At 40.1% G+C, this 12,095-nt stretch overlaps 1 protein-coding gene across 6 annotated transcripts in view; it reads left to right on the plus strand.

The window, feature by feature from the left end:
- PDE8B (phosphodiesterase 8B) overlaps nt 1-12,095 on the plus strand; it is a 262,056-nt gene that overhangs the window by 63,468 nt on the left and 186,493 nt on the right. Inside the window, exons 1-2 of one of the 6 annotated variants that reach the window (XM_010847625.1) lie at nt 7,184-7,849; nt 8,297-8,480. The exons of 3 other annotated variants lie outside the window; for them this stretch is intronic. The gene's annotated coding sequence lies outside the window, so the exon portion shown is untranslated. Of the gene's footprint in view, nt 1-7,183; nt 7,850-8,234; nt 8,481-12,095 lie in introns of those variants that run through there. 2 more of the 6 variants (XM_010847626.1, XM_010847624.1) reach the window with 2 other exon arrangements.

A 12,095-nucleotide genomic window follows, 5' to 3' on the forward strand; every position in this document is an offset into this window, starting at 1 on the left:
GCAGATAAAGGTCCATGTCTCTGGGTACCTCTGGGGTTGCTAGGAAATGATTTTCAAAGTGCTTCGTGGTGATGCAGCAGGTTGAACTTTTTTGTGAAGGGTTGTCATGGAAACCAAGTGCATCATTGCTTTGTCAGACTTACTTATCTTGTAATGATAAAAAAAATTGTAATCCAGGGTTAAGGGATTAATAATAATAATAATAAAATGAAATGGAAAAAGCCTGTAACTTGAAGGGGAATGCTGCTGCTGGCTGCACGTCTTTTGAATCGGAAGAGGTCACCAGCAATGTCATTCAACGTTGGCAGGGGCTTGGCTGTGTGAAGTGATGGGAGCTAATCAGTTTGTTTGTCTACTGGTCTTCAGAGTCAGCAAACCATGATTTCTCTCTGTGGCTTTTTACTGTAGGGTTTTCTTACCAACACAACTCCTGAGCTTTCAAATGAGGTGGAAGGTAGCACACCCACACTGTGGTTGCCAGGGTCTGTTCTTTGGCTGGTTGGTTGGTTTTACATTTCCCTTCCCCTCTCCATCCCCCTTCCTCCAGGAGCATGGCAGGCTGTGGGGTGATGGTGATAACTCCACTTGCTGTCTCTGCTAAGCACCCAGACACCCCAGGAGCAGATCCTGAAGCAGAGTCTTCTTCCCTGACCTCCCGTGGTAGTTATAAGAGCCCTTAAGGAAATGAGATCATCCTCTTCTGCAGATAGAGGACAGACCCTTCTAGCATCATAGGTATGATGAATGTTGCTTATATCTTGATCACTCACTTATTAGGGTAAAATTTCAAATGCAGCTAATTAGTCAGGATAGGAGAACTGAACTGAAAGGAGACTTTATACTGTGCTTAGTGGTTCATCTGCCTCCATGGAGACTAAACTCCTGGGATTTCATTTCCCACTCTGCAGCTGTGTGTGTGTGTAATAGACTTTTGTTGCATTGAAATAAATCTGCTCATTTTAGACTTTTGGAGAATATCTTTTATCAATGTTTCCACATTTAACATGTTTGAGTTTCTTTCACTTAAGGGGGAAAAGTTTGACATGAGTACTTAGATTGACAATGGAAACAAGCCAGTTTAAGTAGGTATTGGGTTGGCCACTTTATCAGTAATGTGACATTCCCTTCAGAAGGTCAGTACTGAGAGGACATAGAGGCATGCTGGGCATGTGTTCCACCTTGTCATCAAGAGCTACAGCCAAGAGTCTGGAACTGGGAATACAGCCAAAATTATAAGATGCAAGGCATGGGAATGCAGGGACCTCAGCAAGGGGATCCCGGTGTGGCTGCTGGATGCCACCTTCCTGGTTGTGCCCACCACACTGGGCAGGCCTCGGGCTCTGGCTGGCTTCTGCCTTCAGCTCCTGAAAGGTGCCTCCCGACTCCTGACAACTGTTTTGTAAAAACAACACGTGCACCCAAAGTACCCAGCACACAGTAGGTACTCATTACATCTATGTGTGTGTGTGTGTGTGTATACTAAATGCATATACGAAGGGAGGGAATGATGCAGAATAGATCTGGGTCTTAAAAGCCCCTCAGTGAAATATTTGGTTGGCCAGAATGTTTGCTCAGGTTTTCTCACACCATCTTACAGAAAAACCTGAAAAGATCACATTTCACTGATGTTAAGGTGTACTTTTGCAAAAAAAAATTTTGCAGCTCTAAAATTGGAATGCATTTTATAACTGATAACATTTACTACTGTAATTGACAATATTTAAAATGGCAAATAAAATAATGGCGTGTCTTATAATGCATAGCTTCTTAGATTTAATAAATATGACAGCCTTTACCACGTGGCACCATTCTAAGCAATTTAATTCGTTGAATCCTCAAAACAATCTTATTTAGGCTGGCAGCATTATTATTCTCCATTTAAAGATGAGGAAACTGAAACACAGAGAGATTAAGTAATTTATTGAAGGTCACGCCATCAGAAAGTGGCAAAGTCAGGATTAGAATCCAGGCTGGCTATGGAGTCTGGGCTCCTAACTGAGGTGATATAATACCAGAGAGGGTCTTCAGGAAGGTGGCTTTTGAGATAAGACATGACAGAGATGAGTGGTGAGTCCTGTGGATATCTGGAGGAAGAATGTTGCAGGCAGAGGGAGTTCCCTTTGTCTGGAATGTGTTTGGCATTTTCAAAGAACCACAAGCAGGTCTATATTTTTGGAGTGGGATCAGTGAGAGGGAAGGGTAGGGAAGGTGAGGTCAGAGAGATGAGGGGTGGGCACATCTTATATGAGTTTAGCCCGTCTTAAGGACTCGCATTTAATTCGAACAACGTGGGAGTCAGTAGATGGTTCTGACCAGAGGACTGATTTACTAGGATCATTCTGCCTGATGCATTGAGACTAGTCTGAAAGAGACAAGGTAGGAGCTCATTGGAGTAATTCAGGAGAGAAATGTCCCTGGCTTGGATGGGAGTGGTAATGGCAAGAGGTGGTAAGAAATATTCAGATTCCAAATGTACTTTGAAGATACAGATGGCATAATTTCTGATGGATTAAATTTGAGAGCATGAGATGGCGATGATGAGATTAAAAATAATAGCCAACATTTCTGTATTCTCACTAAATAATTTACACATACTAATTTAGTTAATCCCTATAATAACCCTATGAGGAAGAAAGTACTATTTTTATTCCTATCTTATAGAGGAGGAAGGACTTCCCTGATGGCTCAGAGGTAAAAAATCCACCTGTCAATGCTGGAAAATCCCATGGACGGAGGAGCCTGGAAGGCTGCAGTCCATGGGGTCGCTAAGAGTCGGACATGACTGAGCGACTTCACTTTCACTTTTCTCTTTCATGCATTGGAGGAGGAAATGGCAACCCACTCCAGTGTTCTTGCCTGGAGAATCCCAGGAATGGCAGAACTTGGTGGGCTGCCGTCTATGGGGTCGAATAGAGTCGGACATGACTGAAGCGACTTAGCAGCAGCAGCAGCAATGCAGGACACACAGGTTCGATCCCTGGGTCAGGAAGATCCCCTGGAGGAGGAAATGGCAACACACTCTAGTATTCTTGCCTACAAAATCCCATGGACAGCAGAGCCAGGCAGGCTACAGTCCATGGGGTCACAAAGAGTTGGACACAACTTCGTGACTAAATAACAACAAAAGATGAGGAAATTGAGGCACTGAAAGGTTAGGGAATTTGTGTAGTATCACAATTAGTGATGAAAATAGGATTCCAATTCAGGTGGTCTGGATCCAGAGCATATTTTCAACTACTACGTTTTATTGCCATTAAGCTGGGAAAAGAAAGGAGTCATGCATGAACTAAGATTTTTTTCTAAATAATTGAAAACCACTGACGTGGCGAGAAGTACTTTTTTTAAAAAAGAGACGATAGTATTCATATCAGGTTTGAAGATGTTAAGTTAGAGTTGACTTACAGATAGCTCTGTGGAGAGGTTGCAAAGGCAGAGAAATATATACAGGCTTGGAGTTCAGGGGCAGGGTCCTTCCCACTGACATGTTTGAAAGTCATCAGTACATAGATGATACCTAAAGCTGTGAACCTGGATGGGATTGCTAAGGGAGTGAAAGTGGACAGAAAGAAGAGATCTGAGGACCAGACTAAGTCCTAAGGCATCCAGCATTTAGAGACTGAGTTGAGGAGGAATCCAATCCATTGAGTTTAATAGGAAGTAGTACTCTTGCCTGGAAAATCCCGTGGACGGAGAAGCCTGGTGGGCTGCAGTCCATGCGATCGCTAAGAGTGGGACATGACTGAGCGACCTCACTTTCACTTTTCACTTTCATGCGTTGGAGAAGGAAATGGCAACCCACTCCAGTGTTCTTGCCTGGAGAATCCCGGGGACGGGGGAGCCTAGTGGGCTGTCTATGGGATCGCACAGAGTCAAACACAGCTGAAGCAATTTAGCAGCAGCAGCAGCAGCAGTAATCCCTGGGTAGGAAGAAGAAAGGGTGGTAACCTGAAAACCCAGTGAAAAATAATGTTTCAAAGAGGATGGAGTCAGCAACTGCGTCATGTGCTTTGATCAAGTAAGATGAGGACGGATATTGGACCATTGGATTTAGAAACATGAAGGTCATTGGTGAACTTGACCAGGACAGTTTCAGCACAGTGATGGAGGCAAAAATCTGCTTAGAGCAGCTTAAAGAGTAAGGGAGAGAAATTGGAGACAGCAAATTTAGAAAACTATTTTGAGAAGTTTTTCTGCAAAGCAAAGTAAAGAAGTGGGATGTCTTCTAGGGAAAGTGTTCTTTAATGTCCGCTGGGTCCAGCTCTTTGGTGGTGTTCAGTTCCTCTGCATCCTTGCTGAGATTCTGCCTAGTATTTTACTGAAAACCGAAAGAGCTGAAGCTCCCAACTCTAATTGTGGGTTTGTTTGTTTCTCCTTTTAATTCTGTCGGTTTTTACTTTATGTATTTCACAGCAGTGTCATCTGGTGATTGCAAGCTTAGTATTGTTATGTTTTCTTGGCGAATCGACCTTTTTATCACTATGTAATGTCCCTTTTTAATCCCTGGTAACTTTCTTTGATCTGAAGTTTACTTAGACAGATGATAATACAATCACTCTTCCTTTCTTTTGATCAGAATTGACCTGGAATTTCTCTTTCCATCCTTGTACTTTTAACCTACCAGTATCTGAAGTCCATTTCTTATAGACAGCATATGGTCAGGTCATGTGTTTCTAGTACGTTCTAACAATCTTTTTTTTGGGGGGGGGGGTCAATGTTTGTTTATATCTCATTATGTTAATTTACTTGGCAGGAAAAATAGTCTCATATCACAAATAAAATGGAAAACATGTCTCCAATACAGAAAATTCAGTAACATTAATGTAGTACAATGAGATATTTCTAAATAAAATAGCACAGTTGGTAACCAGGATAAAATCATGCCCCTCCAGCAATGAAGGGTAACTCTGTTTGAGAGGGACCATTTTTGGAGCTACTATTATCTCCTTTGGGGCTTCCCTAGTAGCTCAGTTGGTAAATGCAGGAGACCTCAGTTCGATTCCTGGGTCGGGAAGATCCACTGGAGAAGGGATAGGCTTCTTGTATTCTTGGGTATCTCTGGTGGCTCAGATGGTAAAGAATCCACCTGCAATGCGGGAGACCTGAGTTTGATCCCTGGGTCAGGAAGATTCCCTGGAGAAGGGAATGGCTCCCCATTCCAGTGGGGTCTCAAAGAGTTGGACGTGACTGAGTGATTTTCACTTCACTTCACTTTATTATCTCCTTCACAGCCAGAACAGTATAGCCTTTATTTGGAGGGTGCTGGCCAGGGATGATGGCTTTTGTTTATAAAGTGTATATTTTCTAATACTATTCTAGTCTAACAATCTGTCTTTTAATTGATTTGTCTAGGCTATTTATATTTCACGCACTATCGACACGTCTCAGTTTGGATCTACAGATTTATTATTTGTGTCCTGTTTGTTTCCGCTATTCTTTTATTTCTGTATTTCCTCTTTTCTGCTTTCTTTGGGTTATTGAAAACTCATTAGTATTCACTTTAAATTTACATGTTATATTTTTGACAATATTTCTTTGCAAGTAGAAACGCTGTTCTACTTCAAGTGATAATGAAGACAACTTCATATAGGTCCTTTTATCCAAACCTTTTTCTGTTATAGTTTTCTTATGTATTGGGTCCACATACATCAGATGTTGTCAAATTCTCTTTCAACTGTCAAACATATTTTAAAGAACTCAGGAGAATAGTAGTTTACTATATTTGCTTAAATATTTACAACTTCTGTTGCTCCTCCTTGTTCCTAATCTTCCAGGTTTTCCTTCTGGTATCATTGGATTTCCTTTAGAAAAAAAAAATTTTTTTAAATAGAAGTTCTGGTGGAGACTAATTCTTTTAGTTTTCCTTTGCTTGAGAAAACATTAGTTCTTGATGGATATTTTCACTGAATATAGAACTCTGGATTGTGAAGTCTTTTCTTTCAGCATTCTGAAATGTTGCTTTACTTCCTTCTGTCCTTCATGGTTTCTGTTGGGAAATCTTGTCTTTGAATCCCCTATAAATAATGCATCATTTTCTCTGAATGCTTTTAAGTATTTTTCAGTCTTTAGATGACTGTAGTTTAGTTCCAGTGTTTCTGGACATGGATTTGTTGGAGTTTATCATGTTTAAACTCCCTGGTGGCTCAGACGGTAAAGCGTCTGCCTACAATGCAGGAGACCCAGGTTCTATCCCTGGGTCGGGAAGATCCTCTGGAGAAAGAAATGGCAATCCATTCCAGTATTCTTGCCTGGAAAATCCCATGGATGGAAGAACACAGTTGGCTATAGTCCATGGGGCCGCCAAAAGTCGGATGCGACTTCACTTTCACTTATCCTGTTTAGAGTTTAAGTTTCTTGACTATGTAGATTTCACAAAAATGCATCAAAATTGGGAAGCTCTCAGCCACTGTTTCTTCAAAGACTTTTTCTGTTTTCTCTCAAACTCCCATGACATGATGTTTGACCTTTTGTTATTGCTCCACAGTTCTCTGAGGTTCTGTTCATTTTTTATTTAGTTTTCTCTCTCTGTTCAGATTGGATCATTTGTATTGATCTGTCTTAAAGTTCACTGACTCTTTCCTTTACCTCCATTCTAATATTGAGCCTATTTAATTAGCTTTTGTACTTTGGTTGTTTTATCTTTCAATCCTAAAACTTCCATTTGGTTCTTCATTGTATCATCTGTTGTTTACTTTGACTTTGTACCTTTTTTTTTGTTGTTGTTATTTTCTTTCTTTTTTTTTTAATTTTATTTTATTTTTAAACTTTACATAATTGTATTAGTTTTGCCAAATATCAAAATGAATCTGCCACAGGGTTCAGGATGGGGAACACATGTATACCTGACTTTGTACCTTTTTGTTCACTTCCAATGTTAACCTCTACCTGTGGGACCATATTCTATTAAAGTTGTTTTCAGGTCTTTGTCAGATCATTCTAACACCCTTGTCTCTTGACATTAGCATCTTTCGATTCTGTTTTCCCACACAAGTTGTGACTTTCTTGGTTCTTAGGAATTTTGGATTGTATTATACAATGAAACTTTGTGTCTTGATTAAATCTTATGTTAGATACTGATAGTTTTCTTTCAGCAGGGGATCAACCCAGCTGGGTTTCAGCTGTAAGTTTTTACCAGCCTTCTGTGGGTTGCAGTTTCAATATAAGTTTCATTTTTTAAGCCAGGCCAGTGCTCTTTGCTTATGTCTGGTGTGTATGCCACCCAGTGGCCAGCCTGTGACCTGGGAGCTGATCTTTCTCATAGTTTAGTTCTCAAAGTCTAGCTCTGCTGTTAAATGTGAGATCCATGTGTGTGTAACTTGGAAGTGACCCCAGGAGTACATAAACAAGTTTATGGTTTCTCTTTTCCAAGATCTTCCTTCTTTGCAATCTCTCGGTATTTCCTAGTTCCCCAGGGCTCCCCCTTTTGATCCTCTGTCCAGGAGTCTGCTTTGTTTACCTCATTCTGCTACACCGTTCCTGTGACTGTGGCCACATTTGAGCAATGATAGTTTAAAAAAGAAAAAATAACAGAGATTTGATCACTTTCGTCAGATCACAGCTTCTCAGACTGAAAAGGAAAGTTCTCATCCTTTAGAGTTTTCATTTCATATGAATTGCTACTGCTGCTGTCACAAGGCGGCTTGAAGGCTGGGGTAAGAAAAAGCGGGAAAAGATGGAAAAAATGTAGACTCCTCCTCCTCCAAGTGTTAGGAGATCCCTTTCCCATTCTTTGAGCCAAAATACAGCTTCTTCTGGAGTTCTGTGTGAGAGCACTGATGGTTTTCAGTCTGCACTGAATACAGTCCAAGGGTACCAGTAGCGGGAAGATGGTCACGTCACTACCAATTCAAAGGTACTTTGAGTTCTGGTTGTCTTCTCCAGCCCAATTGCTACTCTTTACTTTTCAAGGTTCTCAAATAACTGCTCCATGACTGCTCACTGGTTCTATAGTTGCGTTAGGTTGGAGAGACAGAGTGGAGTGTGCTTACTGCACCTTACCCAGAACTAGAGCCTCTGGATATTTTACAGGAGGCCTGTTGGCTGGGGCCATGCTTAAATTTGGTGTTGAAACAAATTAAGGAAGGTTTTGAACCATAAGAGAGTGTTTCATTGCTGTTTGTGGTGGTAGTGAGCGAGGTGATGGGTTCTTGTTGCCTTTTTCAAAGGCATTTTAGCAGCTATGGCAGCTCTGTTTTCTAAACAGTAACCTCAGAACCTATAAATGCAAAATCTGAAGTTCAAGTTGGCCAGATGCTTCTGTTTTTTTTAGCAAATCAATTTAGCTTTTTCATTTCCCCAGAGGAATCACCCAAAGGCTAATGTGAACTTTAAGAACACATTATCCCATGAGAGAGTTGCAGAAGGCGATTGGGAGCTGGCCTTGGCCATCAGACAGACTTGAATTCCAGCCTCGGCCTTGTCCCTTAGTAACTGTGTGACCTTGGTCAAGCTGCTGAACCTCGTTAACCTTCATTCCTTCAAGGGTAAGTGGAGATGAGTAATGATAGTGCTTGCATGATACAATTGCTGTGTGATTCAGTGGGGCAATGGAGGTAATGCTCTTCATATGCTGCTTGATACATATAAGCCCTTATTCTTACTATGATTGTTTTTGTGTCATCGGTAAAATGATGTGTCTCCTCAAATTACTTTTAATCTGTGGCAGTATTAATGTATGGCATCTGCCCACTTTTCTCTTAACATTTCCACTCATACTAAGCATCATTTAAGATTATTTCTTAAGATTTAAGAGCAATACACTTTGAGCTATGGTATTTCTGCCAGTGAAATTATTTGAATAAGTATTATAACTTACTATCAGTGGAGTCACAGTAAGTGTGTTATCCAGTCTTCTGGACATGTCATCCAAGAGCTGCCCCTCCAATGGTGCCATAGTAGGGACTCCTCTAGAAAAAGGCCACTTTTGAAGTGGTCTCCATCTCATCTGTTGATCGCAAATCCTATTTACAACTGTCTTATGTTCTCGTCTTCATTTTTACATTGAAAAGAAGTCGATGCATGTTACTGAAATGAACAACAACTTGGTCACTTCCTAGAAAGTTTTGTAAACAAAACTTATCAAAATGCTGCTTGGCTTTAATAACATGTTATTTAAAAGAATTTTAAAACATTTTATTCCTGCATATTTGGAAATCTGTATTTGATAGGTAAAAGAAAATTTTAATTAATTAATTTGGCTGTGCTGGGTCTCAGCTGCAGTACATGGGGTCTTCAGTCTTCATTGGGGCATGTGAACTCCTAGTTGCAGTGTGTAGGACCTAGTTCCCTGACCAGGGATTGAACCCAGGCCCCTTGCATTGGGACTGCAGAGTCTTAGCCACTGGACCGCCAGGGAAGTCCCCAAGGCAGAATATTTTTATTTTGTGGAAATACAAATCAAGGAGCTCTTGGACATAAGAATTAGTATTTTCTCTACTTTCTTTCACACAGTATTGGTCTTTTGCATAAAATTTTATGTAATTATTTGCTTAGTTAATTGAAACTCAAGTACTTTTTAATAATTTTTAGTGTGGTTGAAACATTTTATTTTGAATATTTTACCAAAAATATATTAACTAGCCTCCAGTGATGGAGAAGATGTTGGCATAATATTATTTGATCAATTGCAAAGCAGAACAACACTGGGTTATGCTGTGAGTTATGCTTATTTTCTTTCTACATGGACAGAATCTGATCTACAAGCCCTCCTGTGAGCCCTGGGTTTTAATTAAAATTTAAATTACCTTCCCAAAAAACTCTCAGTTGACTGACTAAAACAAAAATGCTAAAAAAAAAAAAAAGGCTTTATTTTGACTTCTGTGCTGTCACTGGAAACCTTGTTGAAACAGAAGGATCACAGACAAAATATTGATGAAGGGAGAAACCACTTAAATTTGATGCACTTGGACGGACTGAAGTCTAAAAGCTTCTGGCATGTTCCTCAGCTCAAGGACCCCTACAAAACATCATGTTCCCAGATGATAATGGACCAGTAGCAGGGATACACAAACATGCTTTAAAAGCCACCCAAGTAGAGGAGCATTCTGGAGACACAAGCCTGGCTTAGTATAAGAATGAGATTTCTGAAGAGGAACGTGTTTAACCTCATCCGATATCTTCACAGTAGATGTGAAGCCGGAGGAGTCCGTGTCTGTTACAAAGGCACGTGGAAAGTTTTAAAATTACACAAGGATAAGAAATTGGGCTATTTTCATTGACAGTGTGAATTTTAATTTCAAAAAGATTGGCTGTTATTTTCCATGCTAAAACGATCCATTAAAGGAGAGAAAACATTGGTGCAAACTTCTTAATTACACAGAGAATTTGAGAAAAGACAGGTGACCAAATATCATTAACAAAGGTGCAGAAGGAGAAGATAACAGATAGTAGCTAAACATGTTTTATCCACATCAGCATGTTGTAAAGTATGTTTCAAAGAACACTAGTTGCACAGCGTGTTATACCGAAACAAGCAAAACAGGTTGGGGTGGGGTGGGGAGGGTGGTCCCTTGCAGTCTTGAATGAAGTGAAGCCCTTTGTAAGCCATTAAAGAAGCCAGATGTATTTCTGATTTGATAAAATAAGTATGATTTAGAGATCCAGTTGATCATGTTGAAATTTTATTAGTGAGACTTTAGGTAAGACATCAGTGTTCTCTAAGTTTTCTGTTAAAATACCAGTCAGATTTCTTTTTGCTTGTTAGCTTTATTGTTCTAAAAAATGTCAAGAAATTAACTGTACCTTTTTATATCAGCTATAATATGTTTATTCTAATTTTTAAAGTGGTGCCTTTTAGTGAAGATTTTCAGGGAAGTTGGTAGGAGATATTCAAGGTGAACCTATAATTACAAAGTGTGAGTCTAACTTTTTGCAGGGTAGGGAGAGGTTCTCAGAGGATCACTTCTGTAGAATAGCTATAGAGTAAAATGCAGTATATTTGGGTAGAGTCATCTATGCTACCAAAGATCAAGATACTTTTTATTTGAAGCAAATATTATACCATTAAAGAATTATCATTGAATTTTTTGTTAAAAAAATCTTCACATCAACTATACTGCAATAGAAACTAATTTTTAAAAAAGAAAAAAAACCTATATAATTTACATATCATATAATTTATCCCTTTTAAGTGTATACTTTCATGAATTTTAGTAGATTTATACAGTTATATAAACATCACCACAATCAAGTTTTAGGACATTTCTGTCACTACTAAAAGATCCCTAGTACTTGTCCCATCCCAAGACCAAGGCCAGCATTAATCCTCTTTCTGTTGTTATATTTCCCTTTTCTAGAAATTCCATATAAACGGAGTCATATAACATTTAGTTTTTCTGTCTGGTTCCCTTCACTTCACATGGTTTACAAAGTCTGTATATGCTGTAACAAGTATTAGTTTGTTCCTTTCTACAGATGAGTAGTGGGCTTCTAAGATAGTGCTAGTGGTAAAGAACCTGCCTGCCAATGCAGGAGATGTAAGAGACATGGGTTCGATCCCTGGGTTGGGAAGATCCCCTGGAGAAGGGCATGGCAACCCACTCCAGTATTCTTGCCTGGAGAATCCCCATGGGCAGAGGAGCCTGGCAGGCTTCTATCCATGGGGTCTCAAAGACTCACACACGATCGAGTGACTACGCACACACAGACACGTAAGAGTGCAGTCGGGATTGTATGGTAAGTGTGTATTTGACTTTTTAAGACAGTGTTGTTGTTCTTTCACTCAATCGTGTCTGATCCTTTATGACCCCACAGACTGCAGCACACCGGCTTCCCTGTCCTTCACCATCTCGCAGAGCTTGCTCAAACTCATGTCCACTGAGTCAGTGATGCCATCCAACCTTCTCATCCTCTGTCATCCCCTTCTTCTCCCGCCTTCAACCTTTCCCAGCATCAGGGTCTTTTCAAATGAGTCAGCTCTTCACATCAGGTGGCCAAAGTATTGGAGCTTCAGCATCAGTCCTTCCAATGAATATTTAGGATTGATTTCCTTTAGGATTAACTGGTTGGATCTCCTTGCAGTCCAAGGGACTCTCAAGAGTCTTCTCCAACACCACAGTTCAAAAGCATCAATTCTTCGGCGCTCAGCCTTCTTCACAGTC

The sequence above is a fragment of the Bison bison genome, unplaced genomic scaffold (assembly GCF_000754665.1).
Source record: "Bison bison bison isolate TAMUID 2011002044 unplaced genomic scaffold, Bison_UMD1.0 scf7180017864252, whole genome shotgun sequence".
NCBI lineage: Eukaryota > Metazoa > Chordata > Mammalia > Artiodactyla > Bovidae > Bison > Bison bison.